The 23,094-nt window shown below is 42.7% G+C and overlaps 1 protein-coding gene and 1 pseudogene across 1 annotated transcript in view; both read right to left on the bottom strand.

The window, feature by feature from the left end:
* Positions 1-23,094, bottom strand: part of LOC124711739 (CB1 cannabinoid receptor-interacting protein 1-like) — a 1,345,746-nt gene that overhangs the window by 913,329 nt on the left and 409,323 nt on the right. The window lies entirely within an intron of this gene.
* Positions 13,827-13,944, bottom strand: LOC124712710 (annotated as a pseudogene).

Genomic DNA, 23,094 nt, shown 5'->3' with positions numbered 1-23,094 from the left:
CTACCAAAACGGACGTTGCCACAGCACTCTCTGATTACCGATCTATTTGCATTCTTCCTGTACTGTCCAAGGCCTTAGACTATAATGACCAGCTACAAACCATGTAACCACAAATAACCTACCAGAAGAATACCAATCAGATTTCCATAAACATCGTGGCTCAACTTCTGCCTTAATAAAGGTAACAGATTACCTTAAGCTTGCCATGGATGCACAAGAAACGACTATCATGTGGTTCATAGACTTCAGCAAAGCGTCTGACGCTGTCGACTTTGACATTTTACTTACCAAAAATAGCAGTTTAAATTTCCCGCCAAGTGAATTTCAATGGTGTCGGTCACATCCGACGTTTCAGTAGCAATACTTTATTTTCCGGCACCATAAAGTCACAGTGCAGGTAGTTAGTATCAGGTGTCCCTCAAGATATGGTATTACGTCCTATACTCTTTTCGTTGTATTCCAATGATGTTTCATCAGTTTTGTCTTACTACAAATGCCGCACGCATGCTGACGACCTCCAGTTGTGTCTAAGTGCAAAACCAACGAACCTGAAACAGTTATCGAGAATCTCAATTACTGAACTGTGGGCGCAATCAAAGCGGACGCAAAATTTAGGGTGAAGGTCGCCCTATCAAAAACACAAGCGATACTAGTTGGTCATTCTAGGCTCATTAGCCCAAAATATCGGGAATCGCTACCCTCTTTAATCCTACATGAAACAAATATCAACTTCTCTCACTCATCAAATAATCAAGGAATAACAACAGATGAAAACCTAAATTTGACTGAGCACGCAGACTGCAAGAAAGAATTAGCATCTCTCCATGCTCTACGAAAATATAGGAATCACTTCCCTCTTGACTTGAAAAAGAAACTTGTGCGAACACTTACACTTCCAGTTACTGATTACAAAGCTGCTATCCTGTATGGAATTTTTCAGGAAAGCTCACTGCAAGTGGAACTGGTTATGAACACTTGTATTTAATATATCTCTGATGCTCGAATATTTGATCACATTGCACCATCATATGCACAGCTATCCTGGCTGTGTGAAGAAAAGTGCAGAGACTTCGATATACTTGTTTCCTCTGCTGTCTTATAAACGTACATTGTCCCTCATATCTCGCCTCAAACTTAACGCTGTTGTCTAAACAACATGGCAGTAACATCTGTTTCCATCAGAGCAAAAAACTTTGTGTCCCACTCCACCGTTCTGACTCTTTCTCGAAGTCTTTCTCCCGTTTTATATTAGAAAAGTTAGAGAACTGAATAACATCTCCAGCTTCAGAAGACAGTTAATGAAATATCTATTAAAGCCACAGGAACGTTTACCATTGTCCCTGTGCACACCCATTACCGTTGTACACCGTTCTTTCCAACCAGATACTCCTGTTTTCCCTGTATTCTTAGCTGTTGCAGTCTCCTTAAATTTCATTCTCGAGAACTCGCTATAACAGAAAGCATCTACGTTGTACACATATAACTCACATATAACTCTTTTTTTATATCTGCCACTGAAATCTAGTTTCGCAGGACAGATCGGATCAGATTGTGGAAAGGGGCCAAGGTCAATTACTGTTAGTTATACAATAACATACACAATTTTATTCCTCAAACCAATGCCCAGTTTCCTCTTTAAAACAACAAAGATCAATTCACGGCTGAGGGCCCAAGTAACTTCTCCAAGATAAGTTTGAACGATTGCTTTTAAAACATCAGGATTTAGAGTAACGGCTGAAGGCCTTAGTTAAGTAAATTTACAATATCTTCTCGGCTAAAGACCGAAATAATATTTCAGATCAGTTAAGGAAATTCTTAAAAGCCAAGCATTTACAAATTCCAGCTAAAGGCCATGTTGTTTGTTGTCTTCATTCCTGAGACTGGTTTGATGCAGCTCTCCATGCTACTCTATCCTGTCAAACTTCTTCACTCCCAGTACCTACTGCAGCCTACATCCTTCTGAATCTGCTTAGTATGCTCATCTCTTGGTCCCCCTCTACGATTTTTACCCTCCACGATGCCCTCCAGTACTAAATTGGTGATCCCTTGATGCCTGAGAACATGTCCTACCAACCGATCCCCTCTTCTAGTCAAGTTTTACCACAAACTACTCTTCTCCCCAATTCTATTCAATACCTCCTCATTAGTTACGTGATCTTCCCATCTAATCTTCAGCATTCTTCTGTAGCACCACATTTCGAAAGCTTCTATTCTCTTCTTGTCTAAACTATTTATCGTCCACCTTTAACTTCCATACATCGCTACACTCCATACAAATACTTTCAGAAACAACTTCCTAAAACTCAATGTTAACAAATTTCTCTTCTTCAGAAACGCTTTCCTTGCCACTGCCAGTCTACATTTTATATCATCTCTACTTCGACCATCATCAGTTATTTTGCTCCCCAAATAGAAAAACTCCTTTATTGCTTTTTACTACTTTAAGTGTCTCATTTCCTAATCTAATTCCCTCAGCATCACCCGACTTAATTCGACTACATTCCATTATCCTCGTTTTGCTTTTGTTGATGTTCATCTTATACCCTCCATTCAAGACGCTGTCCATTCCGTTCAACTGCTCTTCCAAGTCCTTTGCTGTTTCTGACAGAATTACAATGTCATCGGCGAACCTCAAAGTTTTTATTTCTTCTCCATGGATTTTAATACCTACTCCGAACTTTTCTTTTGTTTCCTTTCCTGCTTGCTCAATATACAGATTGAATAGCATCGAGGATAGGCTACAACCCTGTCTCACTCCCTTCCCAACCGCTGCTTCCCTTTCATGTCTCTCGACTCTTATAACTGCCAGCTGGTTTCTGTACAAATTGTAAATAGCCTTTCGCTCCCTGGATTTTACCTCTGCCACCTTTATAATTTAAAAGAGAGTATTCCAGTCAACATCGTCAAAAGCTTTCTCTAAGCCTACAAATGCTAGAATCGTAGGTTTGCCTTTCCTCAATCTTTCTTATAAGATGAGTCGTAGTGTCAGTATTGTTTCACGTGTTCCAACATTTCTACGGAATCCAAACTGATCTTCCCCGAGGTCGGCTTCTACCAGTTTCTGCATTCGTCTGTAAAGAATTCGCGTTAGTATTTTGCAGCTGTGACTTATTAAACTGATGGTTCGGTAATTTTCACATCTGTTGGTTGGGTGGTTTGGGGAAGGAGACCAGAAAGCGTGGTCATCGGTCTCATCGTATTAGGGAAGGATGGGGAAGGAAGTCGGCCGTGCCCTTTCAGAGGAACCATCCCGGCATTTGCCTAGAGTGATTTAGGGAAATCACGGAAAACTTAAATCAGTATGTCCGGACGCGGGATTGAACCGTCGTCCTCCCGAATGCGAGTCCAGTGTCTAACCACTGCGCCACCTCGCTCGGTTTCACATCTGTCAACACCTGCTTTCTTTGGTATTGGAATTATTATATTCTTCTTGAAGTCTGAGGGAATTTCGCCTGTCTCATACATCTTGCTCACCAGATGTTAGAGTTCAGAACTGGCTCTCCCAAGGCTGTCAGTAGTTCTAATGGATTGCTCTCTACTGCCGGGGCCTTGTTTTGACTCAGGTCTTTCAGTGCTCTGTCAAACTCTTCACGCAGTTTCATATCTCCCATTTCATCTTCATCCTTTTCGATTTCCATGATATTGTCCTCAAGAACATCGCAGCTGTATAGACCCTCTATATACTCCTTCCACCTTCGAGCTTTCCCTTCTTTGCTTAGAACTGGATTTCCATCTGAGCTCTTGATATTCATGCAAGTGGTTCTCATTTCTCCAAAGGTCTCTTTAATTTTCCTGTAGGCAATATCTATCTTACCCCTCGTGAGATAAGCCTCTACATCCTTACATTTGTCCTCTAGCCATCTCTGCTTAGCCATTTTGCACTTCCTGTCGATCTCATTTTTGAGACGTTTGTATTCCTTTTTGCCTGCTTCACTTACTGCATTTTTGTATTTTCTCCTTTCATCAGTTAAATTCAGTACCTCTTCTGTTACCCAAGGATTTCTACTAGCCCTCGTCTTTTTACCTACTTGATCCTCTGCTGCCGTCACTGTTTCATTCATCAAAGCTACCCATTCTTCCTCTACTGTATTTCTATCCCTCATTCCTGTCAATTGTTCCCTTACGCTCCCCCTGAAACTCTGTACAACCTCTGGTTCTTTCAGTTTATCCAGGTCCCATCTCCTTAAATTCCCACCTTTTTGCAGTTTCTTCAGTTTCAATCTGCAGTTCATAACCAAGAGATTGTGGTCAGAATCCATATCTGCCCCTGGAAATGTCTTACAATTTAAAACCTGGTTCCTAAATATCTGTCTTACCATTATATAATCTATCTGAAACCTGTCAGTATCTCCAGGCTTCTTCCATGTATACAACCTTCTTTCGTGAGTCTTGAACCAAGTGTTAGCTATGATTAAGTTATGCTGTGTGCAAAATTCTACCAGGCGGCTTCTCCTTTCATTTCTTAGCCCCAATCCATATTCACCCACTATGTTTCCTTCTCTTCCTTTTCCTACTGTCGAATTCCAGTCAGCCATGACTATTAAATTTTCGTCTCTCTTCACTACTTGAATAATTTCTTTTATCTAATCATACATTTCATCAATTTCTTCATCATCTGCAGAGCTAGTTGACATATAAACTTGTATTACTGTAGTAGGCGTGGGTTTCGTGTCTATCTTGGCCACAATAATGCGTTCACTATACTGTTTGTAGTAGCTTACCAGCACTCTTATTTTTTATTCATTATTAAACCTACTCCTGCATTACCCCTATTTGATTTTGTATTTATAACCCTGTATTCACCTGACCAAAAGTCTTATTCCTCCTGCCACCGAACTTCACTAACTCCCACTATACCTAACTTTAACCTATCCATTTCACTTTTTAAACTTTCTAACCTACCTGCCCGATTAAGGGATCGGGCATTCCACGCTCCGATCCGTAGAACGCCAGTTTTCTTTCTCCTGATAACGACGTCCTCCTGAGTAGTCCCCGCCCGGAGATCCGAATGGGGGACTATTTTACCTCCGGAATATTTTACCCAAGAGGACGCCATCATCATTTAATCATACAGTAAAGCTGCATGCCCTCGGGAAAAATTACGGCTGTAGTTTCCCCTTGCTTTCAGCCGTTCGCAGTACCAGCACAGCAAGGCCGTTTTGGTTAGTGTTACAAGGCCAGATCAGTCAATCATCCAGACTGTTGCCCCTGCAACTACTGAAAAGTCTGCTGCCCCTCTTCAGGAACCACACGTTTGTCTGGCCTCTCAGCAGATACCCCTCCGTTGTGGTTGCAGCTACGGTACGGCTATCTGTGTCGTTGAGGCACGCAAGCCTCCCCACCAACGGCAAGGTCCAAGGTTCATGGGAGGGGCTAAAGGCCATATTAAGGAAAATTTAAGTTGATTCTTCGGCTGAAAGTCCAATTTAAAAACATTTCTTTACATAATAAAAGAGTAAAGATAAGCCTTTACACCGTACAACAGAAAAATATCTTAAGAAGATTTTTGTTTATTATCGCAAAATCGATTTTCGGTCACTTAGTGACCATCTTCAGTGCTGTAATATATAACTTAAATTAGTAAGCACTGGTGTCAATAAGCTTACGGCAATCACATAGACTATGTGATCGCCGTAAGCTTATTGACACCAGTGCTTACTAATTTAAGTTATGTATTACAGCACTGAAGATGGTCAATAAGTCACCGAAATCGATTTTGCGATATTAAACAAAAATATACGACCAATGGTGTCTATCCTTCCAAGTATACCCATTATCTGGTCGTAGTGCACAAGACACTACGGAGTCGCCAATCAATAATCTTAAGAAGACTTGAAGTATCTTGTCAGTTGAAGGCCCAAACAATCACTCAAGAATAATTAAAGACAACCTTACGACGAACATTTACAGAACACGGCTGAAGGCCGTTTCAAGAATTCAAGGTAATTAAAGAGAAACGTCACAGACAAGGATTTACGTATTAAAGCCACAGATTCTGAAACAAACGCGCCTGAAGACCTAAATACAGAGCAACAAGAATTTGAAATGAAACACGGCTGAAGGCCTAATCTTAAAATTGTTATGAAGTTCGGCTGAAGGCCATATACTAAACATAAAACAGACAATATTAATACACGGCTGAAGGCCTGGCATAGTCCCTGCGACCAAATAAAATGACAATCACAAACAACAAACAGTGGTGCCAAGAAGTGTTCCAAAGGGTGAGGAAACTCTAACCACAGTTTAGGTGAGACAGACAGCCAAGCGTAACACTAAACAATCGGGTTGCAGCACGACCTATGGACGGCTGACGAACCGACCAACTGCCTAATAAATTCCCTTCCACCCGACCAACATCATGACAATCAAAGGTACCAGCGAAGACGAGGATCGCAGCAGGATTATGTCTAAATAATTGGCGTGTAAACACAGTCAAGGCAGAATACACACTCAAAGAGAAAAGGAGAACAACACCAAGCTCTCTAACTACACGTCGTGCCGGACAGCATCAACACAGCGAGGAACATGCACTGCCACAAAACTAAGCTAACGACCAGGGCAGGTAACCGGAACGTTAATGGCTACAAGGCAGAAGATACCGCTAGTGCACTTCACTTCACTAATAAATTATAATCATTTCCAAGGGTTAAACACCATACAGGGAGACAGCTGCAAAAGTTTGCTGACTCCAACACGCCACCACGTTGCTGCTTGCGGGGACAGCCCAGGATGCAACAATCAGCTATCAACGAGGATATGTCACAACGGTTGAGCTTCCACGACAGGTTCACTGATTACTCAACTGCAGTATGCAGGTACAGTGTACGACCAACTTAGCAGTTCTCGCAGCTAGTGTCACACAGCTCCGACCACGTGTGCACGCCGCCAGTGGCCCCGGCCTGATCACACGCCGTAGAGACTTCCTCGCTGCTCCGCCGCAACCGACCAACTCCACACACACGAAGACCCAGAAATGTAACTGCCACACCAAAGAAGTTACAGCAGTACCAGTATCGATAAACGCTGCTGCTGCTGCTACTGACGGAGGCAACTGAGCAACTCGTTCAGATAGAAATTGAGGGAGGAATAAGACGCCACTCGATGGGGACAAAATGCCCAAAGGGAAAAACGGCATTAACGCGAGCCGACCGTCGCTCAGCCACTACTGCCATTATTACCAGTATTACCACCACCACCACCACCACCACCACCACCACCACCACCACAACCACCACCACAACCTTTGTCACTGTTAGTGATAGCAGGTGCAGTAGTAGAATTTCTGCCAGTATTAACTTTATTGGTTCGTATTCAGTATTATTTACTCACATTGTTTTTACAGACATCCAAATCATATTAATACTGCTTGGCGTTTTAAAATTAGTTCTTAGATAACTGCGATGTCAAAAAGTACTGTATTGTCGAACCATGGTCCGATGCAAAAGACCATGACGGCCCTAATCAGATCATATTAAACAAATAAATCAATCAATCCGCACTACACCGAGTGATGGGGGTGGAGGTAAGAAGGCATGACATGTAAAATACCCAATAACGACTCGTCTTACTATCATTGGTGACAATCATGAAGACATTTCACTCTATAAAGTTGACGTAGCCGGAAGGGGAAGGCTGCAAAGACAGTGATATATCAGCATTTTTCTGTAACGCCTGAATGAATTTTTAGCGAAATTGACGCACGTTTCATTTGCTATTTGGAAAAATGTACTTCGACAATAAGACCCACCTAGAGTCACTGAGGGTTTGGGTTAAAAATGGGCGACGTAGAAGCATATCACAGGAAAATCTGGAGCAGTTTCAACCAATTTGGTGTATATGTGGCTAATTATTTGCGTAAAAATACTGGATCAGTGAGATACCACTAATACAGCTAGAAGCGGATGTGAAGATGAGAAGGGGTGACACGTAGAAATGTCTGAAAACGACCTGTTGGCATTTCCTTCTTGCAGTTGACTGAACTGACTACTTTAAAAATACGAAGAGCCATTTTTGTCTTATTTACATTGTTCATTGCATCAACCACATAGTGAGAATGAGCACTCAGCGGGTCAATAATTTTATCGTCATGTTCTGTAGCTAAAGATTATGCCACACGGTTCAACACCACAGATAAATTTAACGTCCTCTCTGGAGCCGCTTCGTGTAAAGCACTCGAGGATCTGACAGTTGCCAGCGACAGTCCTTTTTCTCAAAACGATCATCACTTACTGGCAGAACAAGTTTCCTCAGAATTCAGGTGGAACTACGGGACGAAATTCACTACAGATACTGATGGGTGAGGTAAGTTAAGTGTTTGTGAAATATATGTATGTGTGAAATATAGCTGAGATATGCGTATGAAAATCCATGCTTCTTGTATAATCAAATGTCGCATGTTTACAGGTGGGACACCGGCAAAATTTTCTTGTTTTTGCAGAAGACAGGAAGACCAAAAACATTGTACATGGCAAACCACTTAAATAATTTTTTCCAAATTTAAATTACTCTAGACATATAAATGTTTCATTTATTTTGTGTATGTAAATGTCTGCCTGGTACGTGTCTACCAACTTATTAATATATAAAAAAAAAGGAAAAGGAAAAAAAAGGCGCTGAACGCCTGCCTGACGCAGCTACTTAAAAATAAATGAGCATATTAATGGATTTACATCTTAGATTCTGTTGCGACAGTATTATTTAGTTTCATTTAAACACTTCAGAATAAAGTATTAGTAACATTATAACGGGCAACTACCATAAATTTAGCCGTTGCGAAAAATGGATAATTTGTGGGAAAAAATAACTATGGTGCGCTTTATTCCTGCAGAAAGCGTACCTAATCATTTAAATTCACTGACATCAACCTTTGCACCCAAGCGTGCTACTGTGGCTAGTCTATGTCACTGCAGTTCGTTAAACAACGCCGTTTTCCGCATTTGGCTGTAACTGTTACTGTTGTGTTACTATGATTTCGGCCTTTGTGATATTGTCTTGCATCTGCAAAGAAGCATCTAAAAATTCACTGCAGTTTGCTACATTTCGGTGCATTATCAGCAACTAATAACGGCAATTGAAGTAAATTACATTCATCCATTGAATAATATAATAAATACATCACGACATAAACAACATGATCAAAAACGCCCAACAACACACTAGTAGTGGCTTGTACCAATGACTTTCTCTTGTCAGCCAACAGTGGACATGTCGTTAAGAATTGAAACGATCCTCACATAGTAAGTGCTTTATGTGTCCACGGCAAAACTGAGGAGTCTGACTTTTTCGGCCAAAGACAAAACGACCATTGGATAACTAGCGTGGAAAGTCTTATTTTGATCAAAAATTTCGCACTGTGCAAAGCTGCAGTGTTGAATCACTATCGTCATATGCTCCAGAGTCAACCTGGCAAACCAGCAGTAGCAGAGCACTGTAGTATTATTATCCTCAACGTACCATTTTGAGAGTGTGTTGAAGAAAACCACACGAACCCATACAGCAGACTATCTCATTAACAGGGATGTGGGATTCCAGCTAAGCTCTGCCTGGAATCCAGCGCCGACTGACATTTAATTAAAATAGAATGTACAAGAACCGCCGATTGCAGACCGACGCTGCGTACTGCAGAGTGTTAATTCAGCTTTTGTCCGCAGCAGCGTCCGGCAGAACACCCGTTGACCCCGGCGCAGGCATCTAAGGCCTCTATTCGGCTCCTGGCAAGTACTATGAGCGCAGTTTTCGTCAACCTGTAAGAACCTTTGCACATGATTCCTGCTTGTGTTCCTGAAAATTTGGACGCCGACTCGCGAATGTGACCAATCCCGTCTTGCAGCAGTGACTACCAAAACCACCCGAACAGTTGCTTCAATGAAATACTTTTGGATTTACATTATGTTATCTGGCAGCAAATCAGTGAAGTCTATTTGCTATAAATAGGCTGTGAAAACTATGAAATTCACAGGGATTGTGTGTGTCATGTCCGTCTCCTCTGGACATATCCTCAAAGTTCAATATTCCACAAGCGCAGGATGGGATTTACTGATACCACAGCATCAATGCTTCTGTGCCGATCCTCTACACTCTTCTCACAGTCCGCGCGCCAAGTACAGACTGCATGCGGAGACCATCGTGGCCTCTGGACAGAGCATGAAAGCGCGCAAGATCGGCTGACGCCTCCAAGACGAGATTGGGCTGAATGGCAGTCAACATTTTAGGACGTCGGTGTTATACAAAAGCCAAGCCATTAATATCAGTTGCCCTAAATTCGCAGACAGCCTACACACCAAACTGTCCACGTGAAGTGTAGTGTAGTGTAGTGTAGTGTAGCAAAATATTGGACACACGTTTAACGTGGCGCCAGCACATACGGCACTGTTTTGTATGCGCGCCGGAGAAGCTTATACACGGAAGAGCCAAAGAACCTGGTACTGCTGCCTAATATCGTGTAGGGGGCCCGCTATCACACAGAAGTGCTGCAACACGACGTGACATAGACTCGACTAATGTAGTCGCAATACCCGTAGACTTCCATCCGCTCGATACAATTTGAAACGAGACTCGTCCGACGAGGCAACATGTTTCCAGTCATCATCAAGCCAATGTCAGTGTTGTGGGCCCAGGCGAGGCGTAAACCGTTGTGTCGTGCAGTCTTGAAGGGTACACGAATGGGCCATTGGCTTCGAAAGCTCATATCGATGATGTTCCGGTGAATGGTTCGCACGCTGACACTTTGCCCAACATTGAAATCTGCAGCAACCTGTGGAAGGGTTGCACTTCTGTCACGATGAACGATTTTCTTCAGTCATCGTTGCTCCCGTTCTTGCAGAATCTTTTTCCGACCGCAGCGATGTCGGATATTTGATGTTTTCCGGATTCCTGATGTTCACGGTACACTCGTGAAATAGCAGTACGGAAAAATCCCCAGTTCATAGCTACCTCGGACGTGCTGTGTCCCATAGCATGCGCACCAACTATAACATCACGTTCAAACTCACTTAAATGCCGATTACCTGCCACTGTAGCAGCAGTAACCGATCTAACAACTGCTCCAGACACTTCTTGTCTTATATAGTTGTTGCCGACCGCAACTCCGTATTGTGCCTGTTTACATATCTCTGTACTTGAATATGGATGCCTATGCCTGTTTCTTTGGCACTGAAGCTGACACTGCAGCCTGAACTGCCAGCATTGAAAGGAAATTTCCGCCATTTGACTGTAGATTAGTATTTCGGCTTTATAGCCAATCTCAAGCGCAATTTGAAGTTTAAAAAAAAGTCTAAATGACTAGACATCGTCGGAATAAAATTCATCTGACCTCATAAACGAGTCATCGTTTTGAAGGATATGAGTACATATCAAAGATACATATGTACTCTTATCCTTTAACACGACGGCTGGTTTATAACACGAGATAAATGTTATTCTGACAATGAATTGCCATTGAGGGAAGTTGGACATTTTTTGAGATTTTAAATTGTACTTGAGAATGGTTATAAAGCCGAAATCATGATTTCGTGAAATATATGAACGCACATGTGCAGAAAAATGGAGCAAATTTCTCTCAAAAGCTTCTACAGGACCGTAATCTAGCACAAAGGAAAAAATATGAACGTTGGCCGCATTTAGTCACTACCAAAGAGGCGGTTCATACTTACAGCTAAGGCTCGGTTCCTTGTGCTGTGCATGTGCACACGGAATTTTCTCTTACTGTGCCTCTCGCCTGTCTGACAGTGGAGAACGAAAGACATGAAGTATGTCCTATAGCCCTGCAGGCGTGGGGCCCGTCCGACTTGTCTACACGTGGGTGCGATGTGCGAGGGAGTACGCGAATTAACTTTACACGGACTGGGGAAGTTGCCCGATACTGCCTCGCCTTATGACACAGCTGAACGATCGCTGTCCACGGTCACGTGGAGCTTATCACTTCCTTCCTGTTTGCCGCCAATGTAGTTAACGCAATCCTTAGTTCAGCGTTAATCTTTTCCATTTGTTGTGTCCAAAACTCAAAGAAAACGACGCACCACTATGGAACTATTCGACGTGACGGAAATTGGTAGCTATATAAAAAATAACTACAATTTCAGAAAAATTTGATGGTCTTGAAACCTTCCCGTCTCTTCTATATCTCTTTTGTGTTACGCCAACTTTCCCTTCTACAATAACCCTTAGGATTTCTATCTCCTGCTTAATAATAACAAATGAAATCTTCCCTTTGAAATTATTTCTCTTTCTCAATCTTCGCATATAAATTTAAATGCTGCTTATTAAAAGTGATTTGCTGATTATTTCGACGAAACATAGAAAGTGTCGTCGTCGTGGCCCTCAGTCGTTATCTGCAATAACCCAAAACCGTTCCTTACCTTTTTTACTGTTACTGGATCGCCATCTGACTGCTACATCGAACTGCGACATGTATATACTTACTCTGTTTTACTATACTCGATTAGCTGCTGGTGGGCTGTCATCATAAGTGGCTGTATTTATTATCAAAGCTGACGTTATTCTTTAATAGCAGAGCTGGCATTATTCTTTAATTAATTTGACTGAAGTTAAATTTTTTCTTGACAACAATAAAATTTTGCAAAGTTTTACGTTGATTGTTTTTGGGATGGATTATAACCAGTAATGCAATACTGCTGGCAAAAATTAATTACATTCAGAAAACGATTCTTCAGATATTTACTGTTGATAATGAAATGATTTTACAAATGTTGAAATGGAACTTACTTTTAACAATAATCTTACAACTAGCATTGCGCAGACATACCTTCAGTATTCTTGAATTTCTCAAAAACATAATTCAATAATATTAGTTCCTGACGTCTCTGTACATCCGTTTATAATCTCTTGTAAATCATAGCTGGTGGCTGGCAGGCACACCGCTCCTGTCAACCTCTCGCTTCAGACCTGCTGCCGACTCGCTTCACTTCTCGCTTGCTACTGACTTCCTACGAATGCTAAAGTGCGGTCTCTGCTGCCAACAATGCTTTCTGGTGCAGAAAATCCCTGCTACCATTACAAAATGTATGAATGCGCGGTCTTTCCTGCTCTTTTCTTAAAATGTATCCACACGCGGTCTCTCCCGCCCTTTTTAAAATTATATCAATTTGGGGTTTCTCTTGCCAGCAATACTTTGTTGCAGACATTCCCTGCTACCACAATTATTTCCAACATGACAAATAATAATTATTCCTACTTAATAATATTAATAAAATGTAAACATCTTTCATAAATCGTGGTTTGACAATAGACAATGGAAATGTACACGTCTTACAGTTTGTTCAAGAGAAAGATCTTCACGAATTGAGCAAGACACCGACGAGTCGGTCCACTTCTTGTGTTTATTCTGCTTGTCACGGATTGAGAGAGTTGTTGGATGTTCTCCGGACACGTATCATGCCAAATTCTGTAGAACTGGCACATGCACTCCGTCTTCAGGCCACAAGTGGCCCACCGGGACCATCCGACCGCCGTGTCATCCTCAGTTAAGGATGCAGATAGAAAAAATGTTCAAATGTGTGTGAAATCTTGTGGGACTTAACTGCTGAGATCATCAGTTCCTAAACTAACACACAACTTAAATTATCCTTAGGACAAACACACACACGCCCGAGGGAGGACTCGAACCCCCGCCGGGACCAGCCGCACAGTCTATGACTGCAGCGCCTGAGACCGCTCGGCTAACCACGCGCGGCCATGCTGATAGGAGCGGCGTGTAGTCAGCACACCGCTCTCCCGGTCGTTATGATAGTTTTCTGTGACCGGTTCTGCTATTATTCGGTCGACTAGCTCCTCAATTGGCATCACGAGGCTGAGTGCACCCCGAAAAATGGCAACAGCACATGGCGGCCCGGGTGGTCACCCATCCAAGTGCCGGCCACGCCAGACAGCGCTTAACTTCGGTGATCTCACGGGAACCGGTGTATACACTGCGGCAAGGCCGTTGCAACAGACCTGGCATATAACAACGTCAAAATCCCCGAGTTGATTGGGGACCTGTGCTCATAATGCTCCACACGTTCTCATTTGGGGTCAGATTCGGCGATCTTGCTGGCCACAGTAGGGTTTAGCATGCACTAAGACATTCAGTAGGAACTGTCACTGTATGCGGGCGTCCATTATCTTGCTGAAGTGTATGCCCACGATGGCTTGTCACGAAGGGCAACAAAACGGGGCGTAGAATATCGTCGACGTAGCGCTCTGCTGTAAGGATGCCACGGGTGACAACCAAAGGGGTCCTGCTATGAAATGAAATGCCATCCCAGACCATTACTCCTGGTTATCGGGCCGTATGCCGGGCGATAGCCAGGTTCGTATCCCACCCTTGTCTGGGGAGTCTCCACCACCAGACATGTTGTAAGTAGGCTGTTTATGTTTTCTTTATGTAAGTAGGCTGTTTAGGTTCTTATATTGGTAACGCCACCGCCACATAGCGCTCTCTGTATGAAAATCACAGGACTGTGCTTAAACTGACACACAATATTTTGTTAGCGCAACGCAATCTGACTTTCAAAATTCCCTACAAAAGAATGGCCCTGACTAACATTAAACTATACCTTTCACAAATCACTTACCTCACAAAAATCTTCGCTGCTCAAGCTACTGCAATACAGCGAGCGCCACTACTGCCATCTAAATAAAAGATTCAAACTATGGAAGGCACTAACTACTGATAGGGATAGTTAGCAAATGAAAGATATTAATAGAGAACAAACAACGTATTTACCTTGATATCATCATATATAAATATAGCAGTTCATGACAAATTTCAAAACTCCGCCATCTCTCTCCCCACATCCACCACTGCTGGCGGCTCACCTCCAACTGCGCAACGCTACGCGCTGTTCACATCCAGCTGCCGCTGCCCAACACTACAATGGCAGACAACAATGCAAACTAGCCACAGACTGCACACAGCACAGCCAGTGATTTTCATACAGAGAGCGCTACGTGGCGGTGGCGTTACCAATATAAGAACCTAAACAGCCTACTTACATAAAGAAAACATAAACAGCCTACTTACAATGTGTTCGATGGTCATCGGGGCTCACTTCGAAGAGGGACTTGTCACTGAAGACAACTGTACTCCATTTAAGGACATTCGAGGCCAAGACTTGTCTAGAGATGCCCCAAACAACGGTGGTATACCAACATGACTGTCACTCGTCTTATGATCCGATAACCATGAGTGACCGTTCTGGGTGCCATTTCTTTTCATAGTAATACCTCTTTGGTTACCATCTGAACATGCTTACGGCGGTACGGTGGCGGTATTACACGCCCCGTTTTGTCACTCACCACCGTAAGACATCCCTGGCCTTACATTTCAGCAAGATAATGCCCGCCCGCAAATGGTGATTTATTGCTTGTAGTCGTGCTTGCCAAATCTTACCATAGCCAGCTAGGTTGCCACCTCTCCGCCATAGAGAACATTTAGAGCATATGGGCAGGGCCGTCGAACCATCTCGGAATTTTGACGATCTAACGCACCGATCTGACAGAATATGGCACAATTTATTTCAGGGGGACGTCCAACAACTATCAGTCAGGGTCAGGCCGAATAACTGCTTGCATAAGGCCATGGGTGGACAAACGCGTTACTGAGCTACTAAATTTGTGAAGTTCTTTCTCTTGAATAAATCATCTAATTTTTCTGAAATTGGAAATCGATAGATGTTATGTACATGTACAGACAAACATTCCCTCGTGGTGCGTCGTTTCGTGTTTGTCTCACTGTCAGTGCGATTTTAGCTGCAGAACAAACGCGAGCATTGCTATTTCAGCAATTCGTTCACACAAAGCTGCAGATCCACAGGTAAATTAATGACGTTCAGTATTCGATTATCACTTTAATTTTCGTTTCGTGTATTCATTCCCAGTCGATACTGTAATAGTTAGTGAATCACAGGAATAAAGCATGCGCTTCTTCCATAAAAAAAAACATGGAAAACAGATAGCCAAAAGGAAATTCTAATCCTAAATGCATTCCAACACTTGTCATGCCCTGTAGCATCACTCCATTGGGACGAAGCTGTATCGTTTCCCTGTTTGCTTAGCCACGTTGTAAGACGATCTGCCTGTTGCTCTGACCACAGTAAGCGCTTCCCCGCCTGATGTCGAGTGAGGCAACTACCAGACACCCGCTTGTGGAACTTGCACAAAGCGAGTGTGGGGAAGGAACGCCGCTCACACGCGTACAGTGCTCCAGCATGTACGAGGAGGGTGTATGGCGGAGGGTACACCATACCTACATTCTATTTTATCTGTCCTATTCCGTTCACGTATAGATCGTGGGAAAAACGATTCTCTCAGTTCTTCTGCAAATGTTCTAATTTCTCTTTTCTTATTTTCATGCTGTTAACTCAGTCGGGTTTGCTTGTAGGAAGACAAATACGAGGTGGCGCTATAAAATAGCGGCGTTACTGCTTTACAATTTTTTTTTCAAAAATACACTCACACACGAATATTTAGTTATCGTCACGCTCAATATACACCACTCCTCTATCCCTTAAAAGCTTCGTGTGAATTTGTCATTGATGGTAACAGTGCTGGAAGTCTTCCTCTGTGAGCTCCTTGATGACGCATGCCGCCTTTTCTTTCACTGCTTCAATGGACTGAAATCTTGCTCCCTTAAATGCGGATTTGTCCTTGGGGAATAGACAAAAGTCACGTGGTGTTGTGTGAGGCGACTAAGGGGACAGTCTAACACTGGGATGCAGTACTTCGTTAGAGAGATTCTCTTAACAAATGGTTCAAATGGCTCTGAGCACTATGGGACTTAACATCTGAGGTCATCAGTCCCCTAGAACTTAGAACTACTTAAAGCTACCTAACCTAAGGACATCACACACACCAATGCCCGAGGCAGGATTCGAACCTGCGACCGTAGCGGCCGCGCGGTTCCAGGCTGTAGCGCCTAGAACCGCTCGGCCACCCTGGCCGGCGGTCTGTATGCCTCCGCATGATCCCTAATTTCTCGTATCTCATCTTCCCGGTCCTTACGCAAAGTGTATATTGGCGGCAGTAGCATCGTTCGCAGTCAGCTTCAAACGTCGGTTCTCTCAATTTTCTCAGTAGTTTTTCTCGAAAAGGACGTCGCCTTCCCCTCAGATTCCCACATGGGTTCCCAAAGCATCTCCGTAACACTGCCGTGTTGTCCGAACCTACAGGTAACAAATCTACCAGACCCCCCCCCCCCCCCCTCTGAATTTCTTCAGTGTCTTCTTTCAGTACAGATCCCAGTCACTGGAGCAATACTCAAGAATGGGTTGCACCAGCGTCCTATTTGCGGTGTGCTTTACTGGTGAACTATTCTTTCCTAATGTTCTGTCGTAACCACAAGCGCCGAAACGGAGACGGAGAAAGCAAGACCAGAGAAGACGGTGAAACGACGTCGGCCAATAGCGCGCTGACCAGGACGTCAGCACGACAGGAGCGACCTGCAACAAGTGAGTATAAGTGCCTCTCCTGCCAGCCTTGGCCGGACATTAGTGGAAAGAGTTCGCGGAGTATCGGCACGGCCTAGCAGAGAGAGACACAAGAACATTTATTAGTGACGTGCGTCAAACTTGCAGTAACATTGCATACAGCCATATCTAGATTTCCTGCCCTTCATCTATAGTTTGCAATATTCATGTGAGAAAAGGACTAGCTGAATTTGACACGAGCGATGCGCTCTAAAAAATTGCTGATTCGTCTCAGTCTCATGAAAGTCTCATAAAGTTCATCATATACTCTGAATTACATTGCTTGTCACCCATCGCATGCGACAACATTTGTACATCCAAGTTAAGTATTGTCAATCTGCTTTACTGCAATAAAACAACTAATGTTATTTGCTTGAATTGGTGTATAGCATTCCGAGAACGCAGCGCCCTATACGGGACGAGAGGGCAAGACCCAACACCTACAATTCTCCCAGTAGACCGAAGTCGACCATTCGCCTTCCCTACTACACTTTCACATGCTCGTTCCACCTCATATCGCTTAAAACGTTATGCTCAGATATTTAAACGGCTTGACTGTGTGAAGCATGGCACTAGTAATTCTGTATGCGAACATTACAGGACTGATCTTCCTAATCATCCGCATTAACTTACATTTTTCCACAGTTAGAGCTAGTTGCCATGTATCACACCAACCACAAATGGTTCAAATGGCTCTGAGCACTATGGGACTTAACATCTGAGGTCATCAGTCCCCTAGAACTGAGTACTAATTAAACCTAACTAACCTAAGGATATCACACACATCCATGCCCGAGGCAGGATTCGAACCTGCGACCGTAGCGGTCGCGCTGTTCCAGACTGAAGCGCCGAGAACCGCTCGCCCACAACGGCCGGTCACCAACCACAAATTTTGTCTAAGTCCTCATGTATCTTCCAACAATCACTCAGCTTCGACACCCTCCTGTACACCACATAATCATCAGCGAAAAACGGCAGGTTGCTGATCACCCAGTCCGCCAAATCATTCATGTATATAAAGAACGGCAGCGGTCCTATCACACTTCCCTGGGCCACTCCTGACGGTACCCTTGTCTCTGATGAAAATTCGCCGTCGAGGACAACATTCTGGGTTAAGAAGTCTTCGAGCCGCTCGCATATCTGTGAGCTGATTCCACATGATCGGTCTTCGTCAACAGCCTGCAATTTGGTACATAGGGTGCTGCGTTCTCCGAATGCTATACAACAATTCAAGCAAATAACATTAGTTGTTTTATTGCAGTAAAGCAGACTGACAATACTTAACTTGGATGTACAAATGTTGTCGCATGCGATGGGCGACAAGCAGTGTAATTCAGAGTATATGATGAACTTGTAAGTAGGCTGGTAACGCCACCTCTGTATGAAAATCACTGGCTGTGCTGTGTGCAGTCTGTGGCTGCTTTGCATTGTTGTAATACTCGCCATTGTAGTGTTAGGCAGCTGGCTGTGAACAGCGCGTAGCGTTGCGCAGTTGGAGGTGAGCCGCCAGCAGTGGTGGATGTGGGGAGAGAGATGGCGGAGTTTCGAAATTTGTCATGAACTGCTATATTTATATATGATGATATCAAGGTAAATACATTGTTTGTTCTCTATTAATATCTTTCATTTGCTAACTATCCCTATCAGTAGTTAGTGCCTTCCATAGTTTGAATCTTTTATTTAGCTGGCAGTAGTGGCGCTCGCTGTATTGCAGTAGCTTGAGCAGCGAAGATTTTTGTGAGGTAAGTGATTTGTGAAAGGTATAGTTTAATGTTAGTCAGGGCCATTCTTTTGTAGGGAATTTTGAAAGTCAGATTGCGTTGCGCTAACAAAATATTGTGTGTCAGTTTAAGCACAGTCTTGTATAATTGTTCAAAGGGGACGTTTCATATGTCGACCCTTAGCCGAGGATACCTCACTGGAATCTTCTGATTTTTTTTCTTGTAGTTTGTGTAATTAGTGTAGATTTTGTTTACTGATAGCGCGTAATCATAGAGAGAATTTCCTTTGTAGTTGTAGTTTTTCATTGTTGTACAGTAAAACAGTTCTGGCATGCATGTAGATTTGCACCAAGTATTTCGCAGCTGCGCTGGCAATTAAGTAGACATTATTTCCATTGCTATGTTATTTTATTTTGCTCTTCAAATTGTGCTTTTCTGTGTTATCGTGTGAAATATTGTGACAATTATGGCGTGTGAAAAACGTAATACTAGGCTCCAAAGTAAACTGAGAAATGACAGTGAAGACGAAAGCAGTGTGTTAGCGCCGCAGAGTAATGAATTAACTAATGTTCAAAGTAGTAATTTGGCAATTGCGCATAGGGAAATGGAGCGGGCGGCAAACAATGGTGTAGACAGTGAAACAGGTAGTGAACAGGGAAGCGTTATCGATCGATTGGTCGGCAACAGCTCGCCTCAGGAATCGAGAATGACAGAACACAATATTGCAAATACTGCAGACTCAGGTTTTGGGTTCTCACCGTTTTCTCAAATGAGTCAAGACACATTTTCCGCTTGTCAAAATGTGAATGTTGCCGGTGCAACTTCACTGCCGAAAAGCACTGAGGAACATGTTTCAGACACCAGTGCATTGTTATTACAATTAATGCAACAAATGGGACAAAAGCTTGAAAAGTCAGACACAATGGAACAACACCAGAGACAAACACAGCAACAGTTAGACACAGTGGAACAAAATCTCAAAAAGTTAGACACAGTGGAACAAAATCTTAAAAAGTTAGACACAATGGAACAAAATCAGAGACAAACACAGCAACAGTTAGACACACTGGAACAAAATCAGAGACAAACACAGCAACAGCTTCAAAAGTTAGACTCATTGGAACAAACTCTTGAACAAACGCGTGAAGATTTAACTACTGAGTTACATAACATTGAATCGAAATGTCAAAAAGTCTGTAATGACGTAAAAACTCAAATTTGTGAGCATTTTCAACCTATTTTTTCGCGGCATGAAAAGGCATTACAGAATCACGAAGCAGCCATAAAAGAACTGCAAATTATTGTTCATGAAAATCATGAGACCTTGCAAGCTAAATTTGACTCAGTTGCATCTACCGATTCGGTTACGCAACTTGCAAAAACTCAGGAAAACTTAAAGAACACAGTAGATTCGATTTCAACACAAATGGACACTCTGAAACTTGGTTCAGAAAAACACATTGAGGAAATGTGTTCACTATCGGAGAAAGTAGCCGAACTTTCGGATCAGTTCACTAACTTATCTACGAAGGTAGATGATAATCTGAACGACACAAAACCGGTAGTCTTTAATGACACAGAAGAGTGCGAACAAATTAGGAAATTCAAACAAAATCAGAATCAAATTAATACGCAACACCAAAGAGAAATCCGGGAAGTACAAGATCAGCTGACTCAGATAATACAAGAATTACGTATTTCAGAGGCCACTCGCGCTCCAATACGGGAAGAGGGACCTAGAAATACGGAACAACCACAAAATAATAACACAGGACACTTCGGAAGTTATGAAAGAAATTGGCAAGGTGCACCGAATTTTGAAATGTAACCGCCGAAACGACGTAACAATGAGCGATATGCGACTCGCCGACATGATGACTTTGACTATAAGCTGTTCATTACTACACGTAAATTCAAAACATTTAAGAATTCTGGCAACGACATTCATCCACAAGCATGGCTCCATCAATTCTCTCATTGTTTTCCTCCCAACTGGTCATTAGAGCACAGATTAGAATTTATGTGTGGCTACTTAGAGAATGAACCAGCTGTAAGAATGCGGTCGGTCATTCACGATTGCCACAGTGAAGGAGAGTTTTACCATGCCTTCCTCTCAGCATATTGATCTCAGGCCACACAAGACCGAGTAAAACAAAGCATCATAATGATGAAACGTTTCGAACAATCTGAATTTTCCAGTCTTATGAAATATTTTGAAGACATGTTGCACAAGAATCAGTACCTGTCAAACCCATACAGCCCCTCAGAACTTATCCGCATTTGCTTAATCAAATTGCCTGAACATTTACGACACATTATTTTGGCAGGACGTTGCAAAGACGACATCGAAGCATTTCAGGGACTCTTACAAGAATTAGAAATTGACACTGACAATTGCGGAACGCGAAACCAGGAACACAACAATTACAGGTCACATCCGTCGCAATTCCGCGATGAAAGAAATAATAACTTGACACGACAAGGCTATTCTCACAACACAAATCGTGACCAAAACAGACACCACCCGTATGACATCCGTTGGCAGAGTAGTAATAACTACAGGGAAAGATCACCTCTCCGTGGTAATGACTATCACAGAGACAATAAGAGAAACAGACAATATGGGAACCAAAATAAATACTATCAAGGGAGACAGAATAACTTTAGACGCAACGGACCAGCGCGCAGTTACGATTCAGGGAGAAATTCTCCACCATGTGACCGACAAGAAAGAAACTATGGAATCTACCGACATGACGACAGACGATATGATCGTAACGACAGACCTGAATTGCATCAGAACTGGCGGGATTCAAACAGAGCAGGGCCCTCTCGTCATGGTGAATTTGTAGAAGTTAGGTCTCCAAATCCCAATAACGACGCGCGCCAACAAAGAGACAATAGGCAATGACTCACACCGCTGGCAGCAACAAAACGTACTTATGAAACTGATGACGCAGCTGCCGTAGCTAGTAATTACGTAAAAATGGGAGACATTAGGGACATCTTACTCCAGGAACACGACGTAAAACTTAACAACATTGCATATCCTGTGATTCACATTACTGTAAATGACGTAAAATTTACGGCAGTACTTGACTCTTATATGTGGACGATATTCTAATAGCAGAAGCTTCATGGGAACAACATAATCGCATCCTCAACAGTTTGTTACGTATTTTTGCAGAATCTGGAATTACAGTTAACTTGGAAAAGTCTGAATTCGGTCGGACAAAGGTGAAGTTTTTGGGACATATTATTTCTTCTAAAGGCATTCAGCCGGATCCTGAAAAGTTAGAAGCAATCAGAGCCATTCCAGTTCCATCCACAAAAAGACAAGTCCGCAGTTTTCTAGGTCTCGTAAATTTTTACCGTCGTTTTCTGAATATGCAAATTCTTGTTACACCAAAACTTTGTTCTCTCACTGGAAAAAATACTATTTGGAACTGGGACGAACAAGCACAGTGGGAATTCGATTCTTTAAAAGAAGCGTTACTTCATGCGCCAATATTAGCTCATCCAGATCTATCACAAGATTTCTGCCTTAGCACGGATTCTTCGAAAGTCGGTCTTGGTGCCCATTTATTTCAAGTAGCCATAGAAAATGACATTACTGTTCAGAAAAACCATTGCTTTTGCTAGCCGAGTGCTAACAAAATCTGAAAAAAATTATTCCGTTACTGAATTAGAATCTTTAGCAATCGTTTGGGCATTTAACAAATTCCGTTTCTTTCTTTCTGGTAAGCACGTAAAAGTATACAGTGATCATCGTGCATTACAATTTCTTATGTCTTCAAAATTAAATCATGACAGGTTAAAACGTTGGGCATTGTTTCTGCAAGAATTCCGCTTCACAATAGTCTACATTCCCGGCAAGGAGAACATTGTTGCGGACGCACTGTCACGCGCAC

This window comes from Schistocerca piceifrons, chromosome 8 (assembly GCF_021461385.2).
Source record: "Schistocerca piceifrons isolate TAMUIC-IGC-003096 chromosome 8, iqSchPice1.1, whole genome shotgun sequence".
Classification (NCBI taxonomy): domain Eukaryota; kingdom Metazoa; phylum Arthropoda; class Insecta; order Orthoptera; family Acrididae; genus Schistocerca; species Schistocerca piceifrons.
Note: the sequence above shows the minus strand (reverse complement) of the source record. Positions and strands in the feature narration are given on the sequence as shown.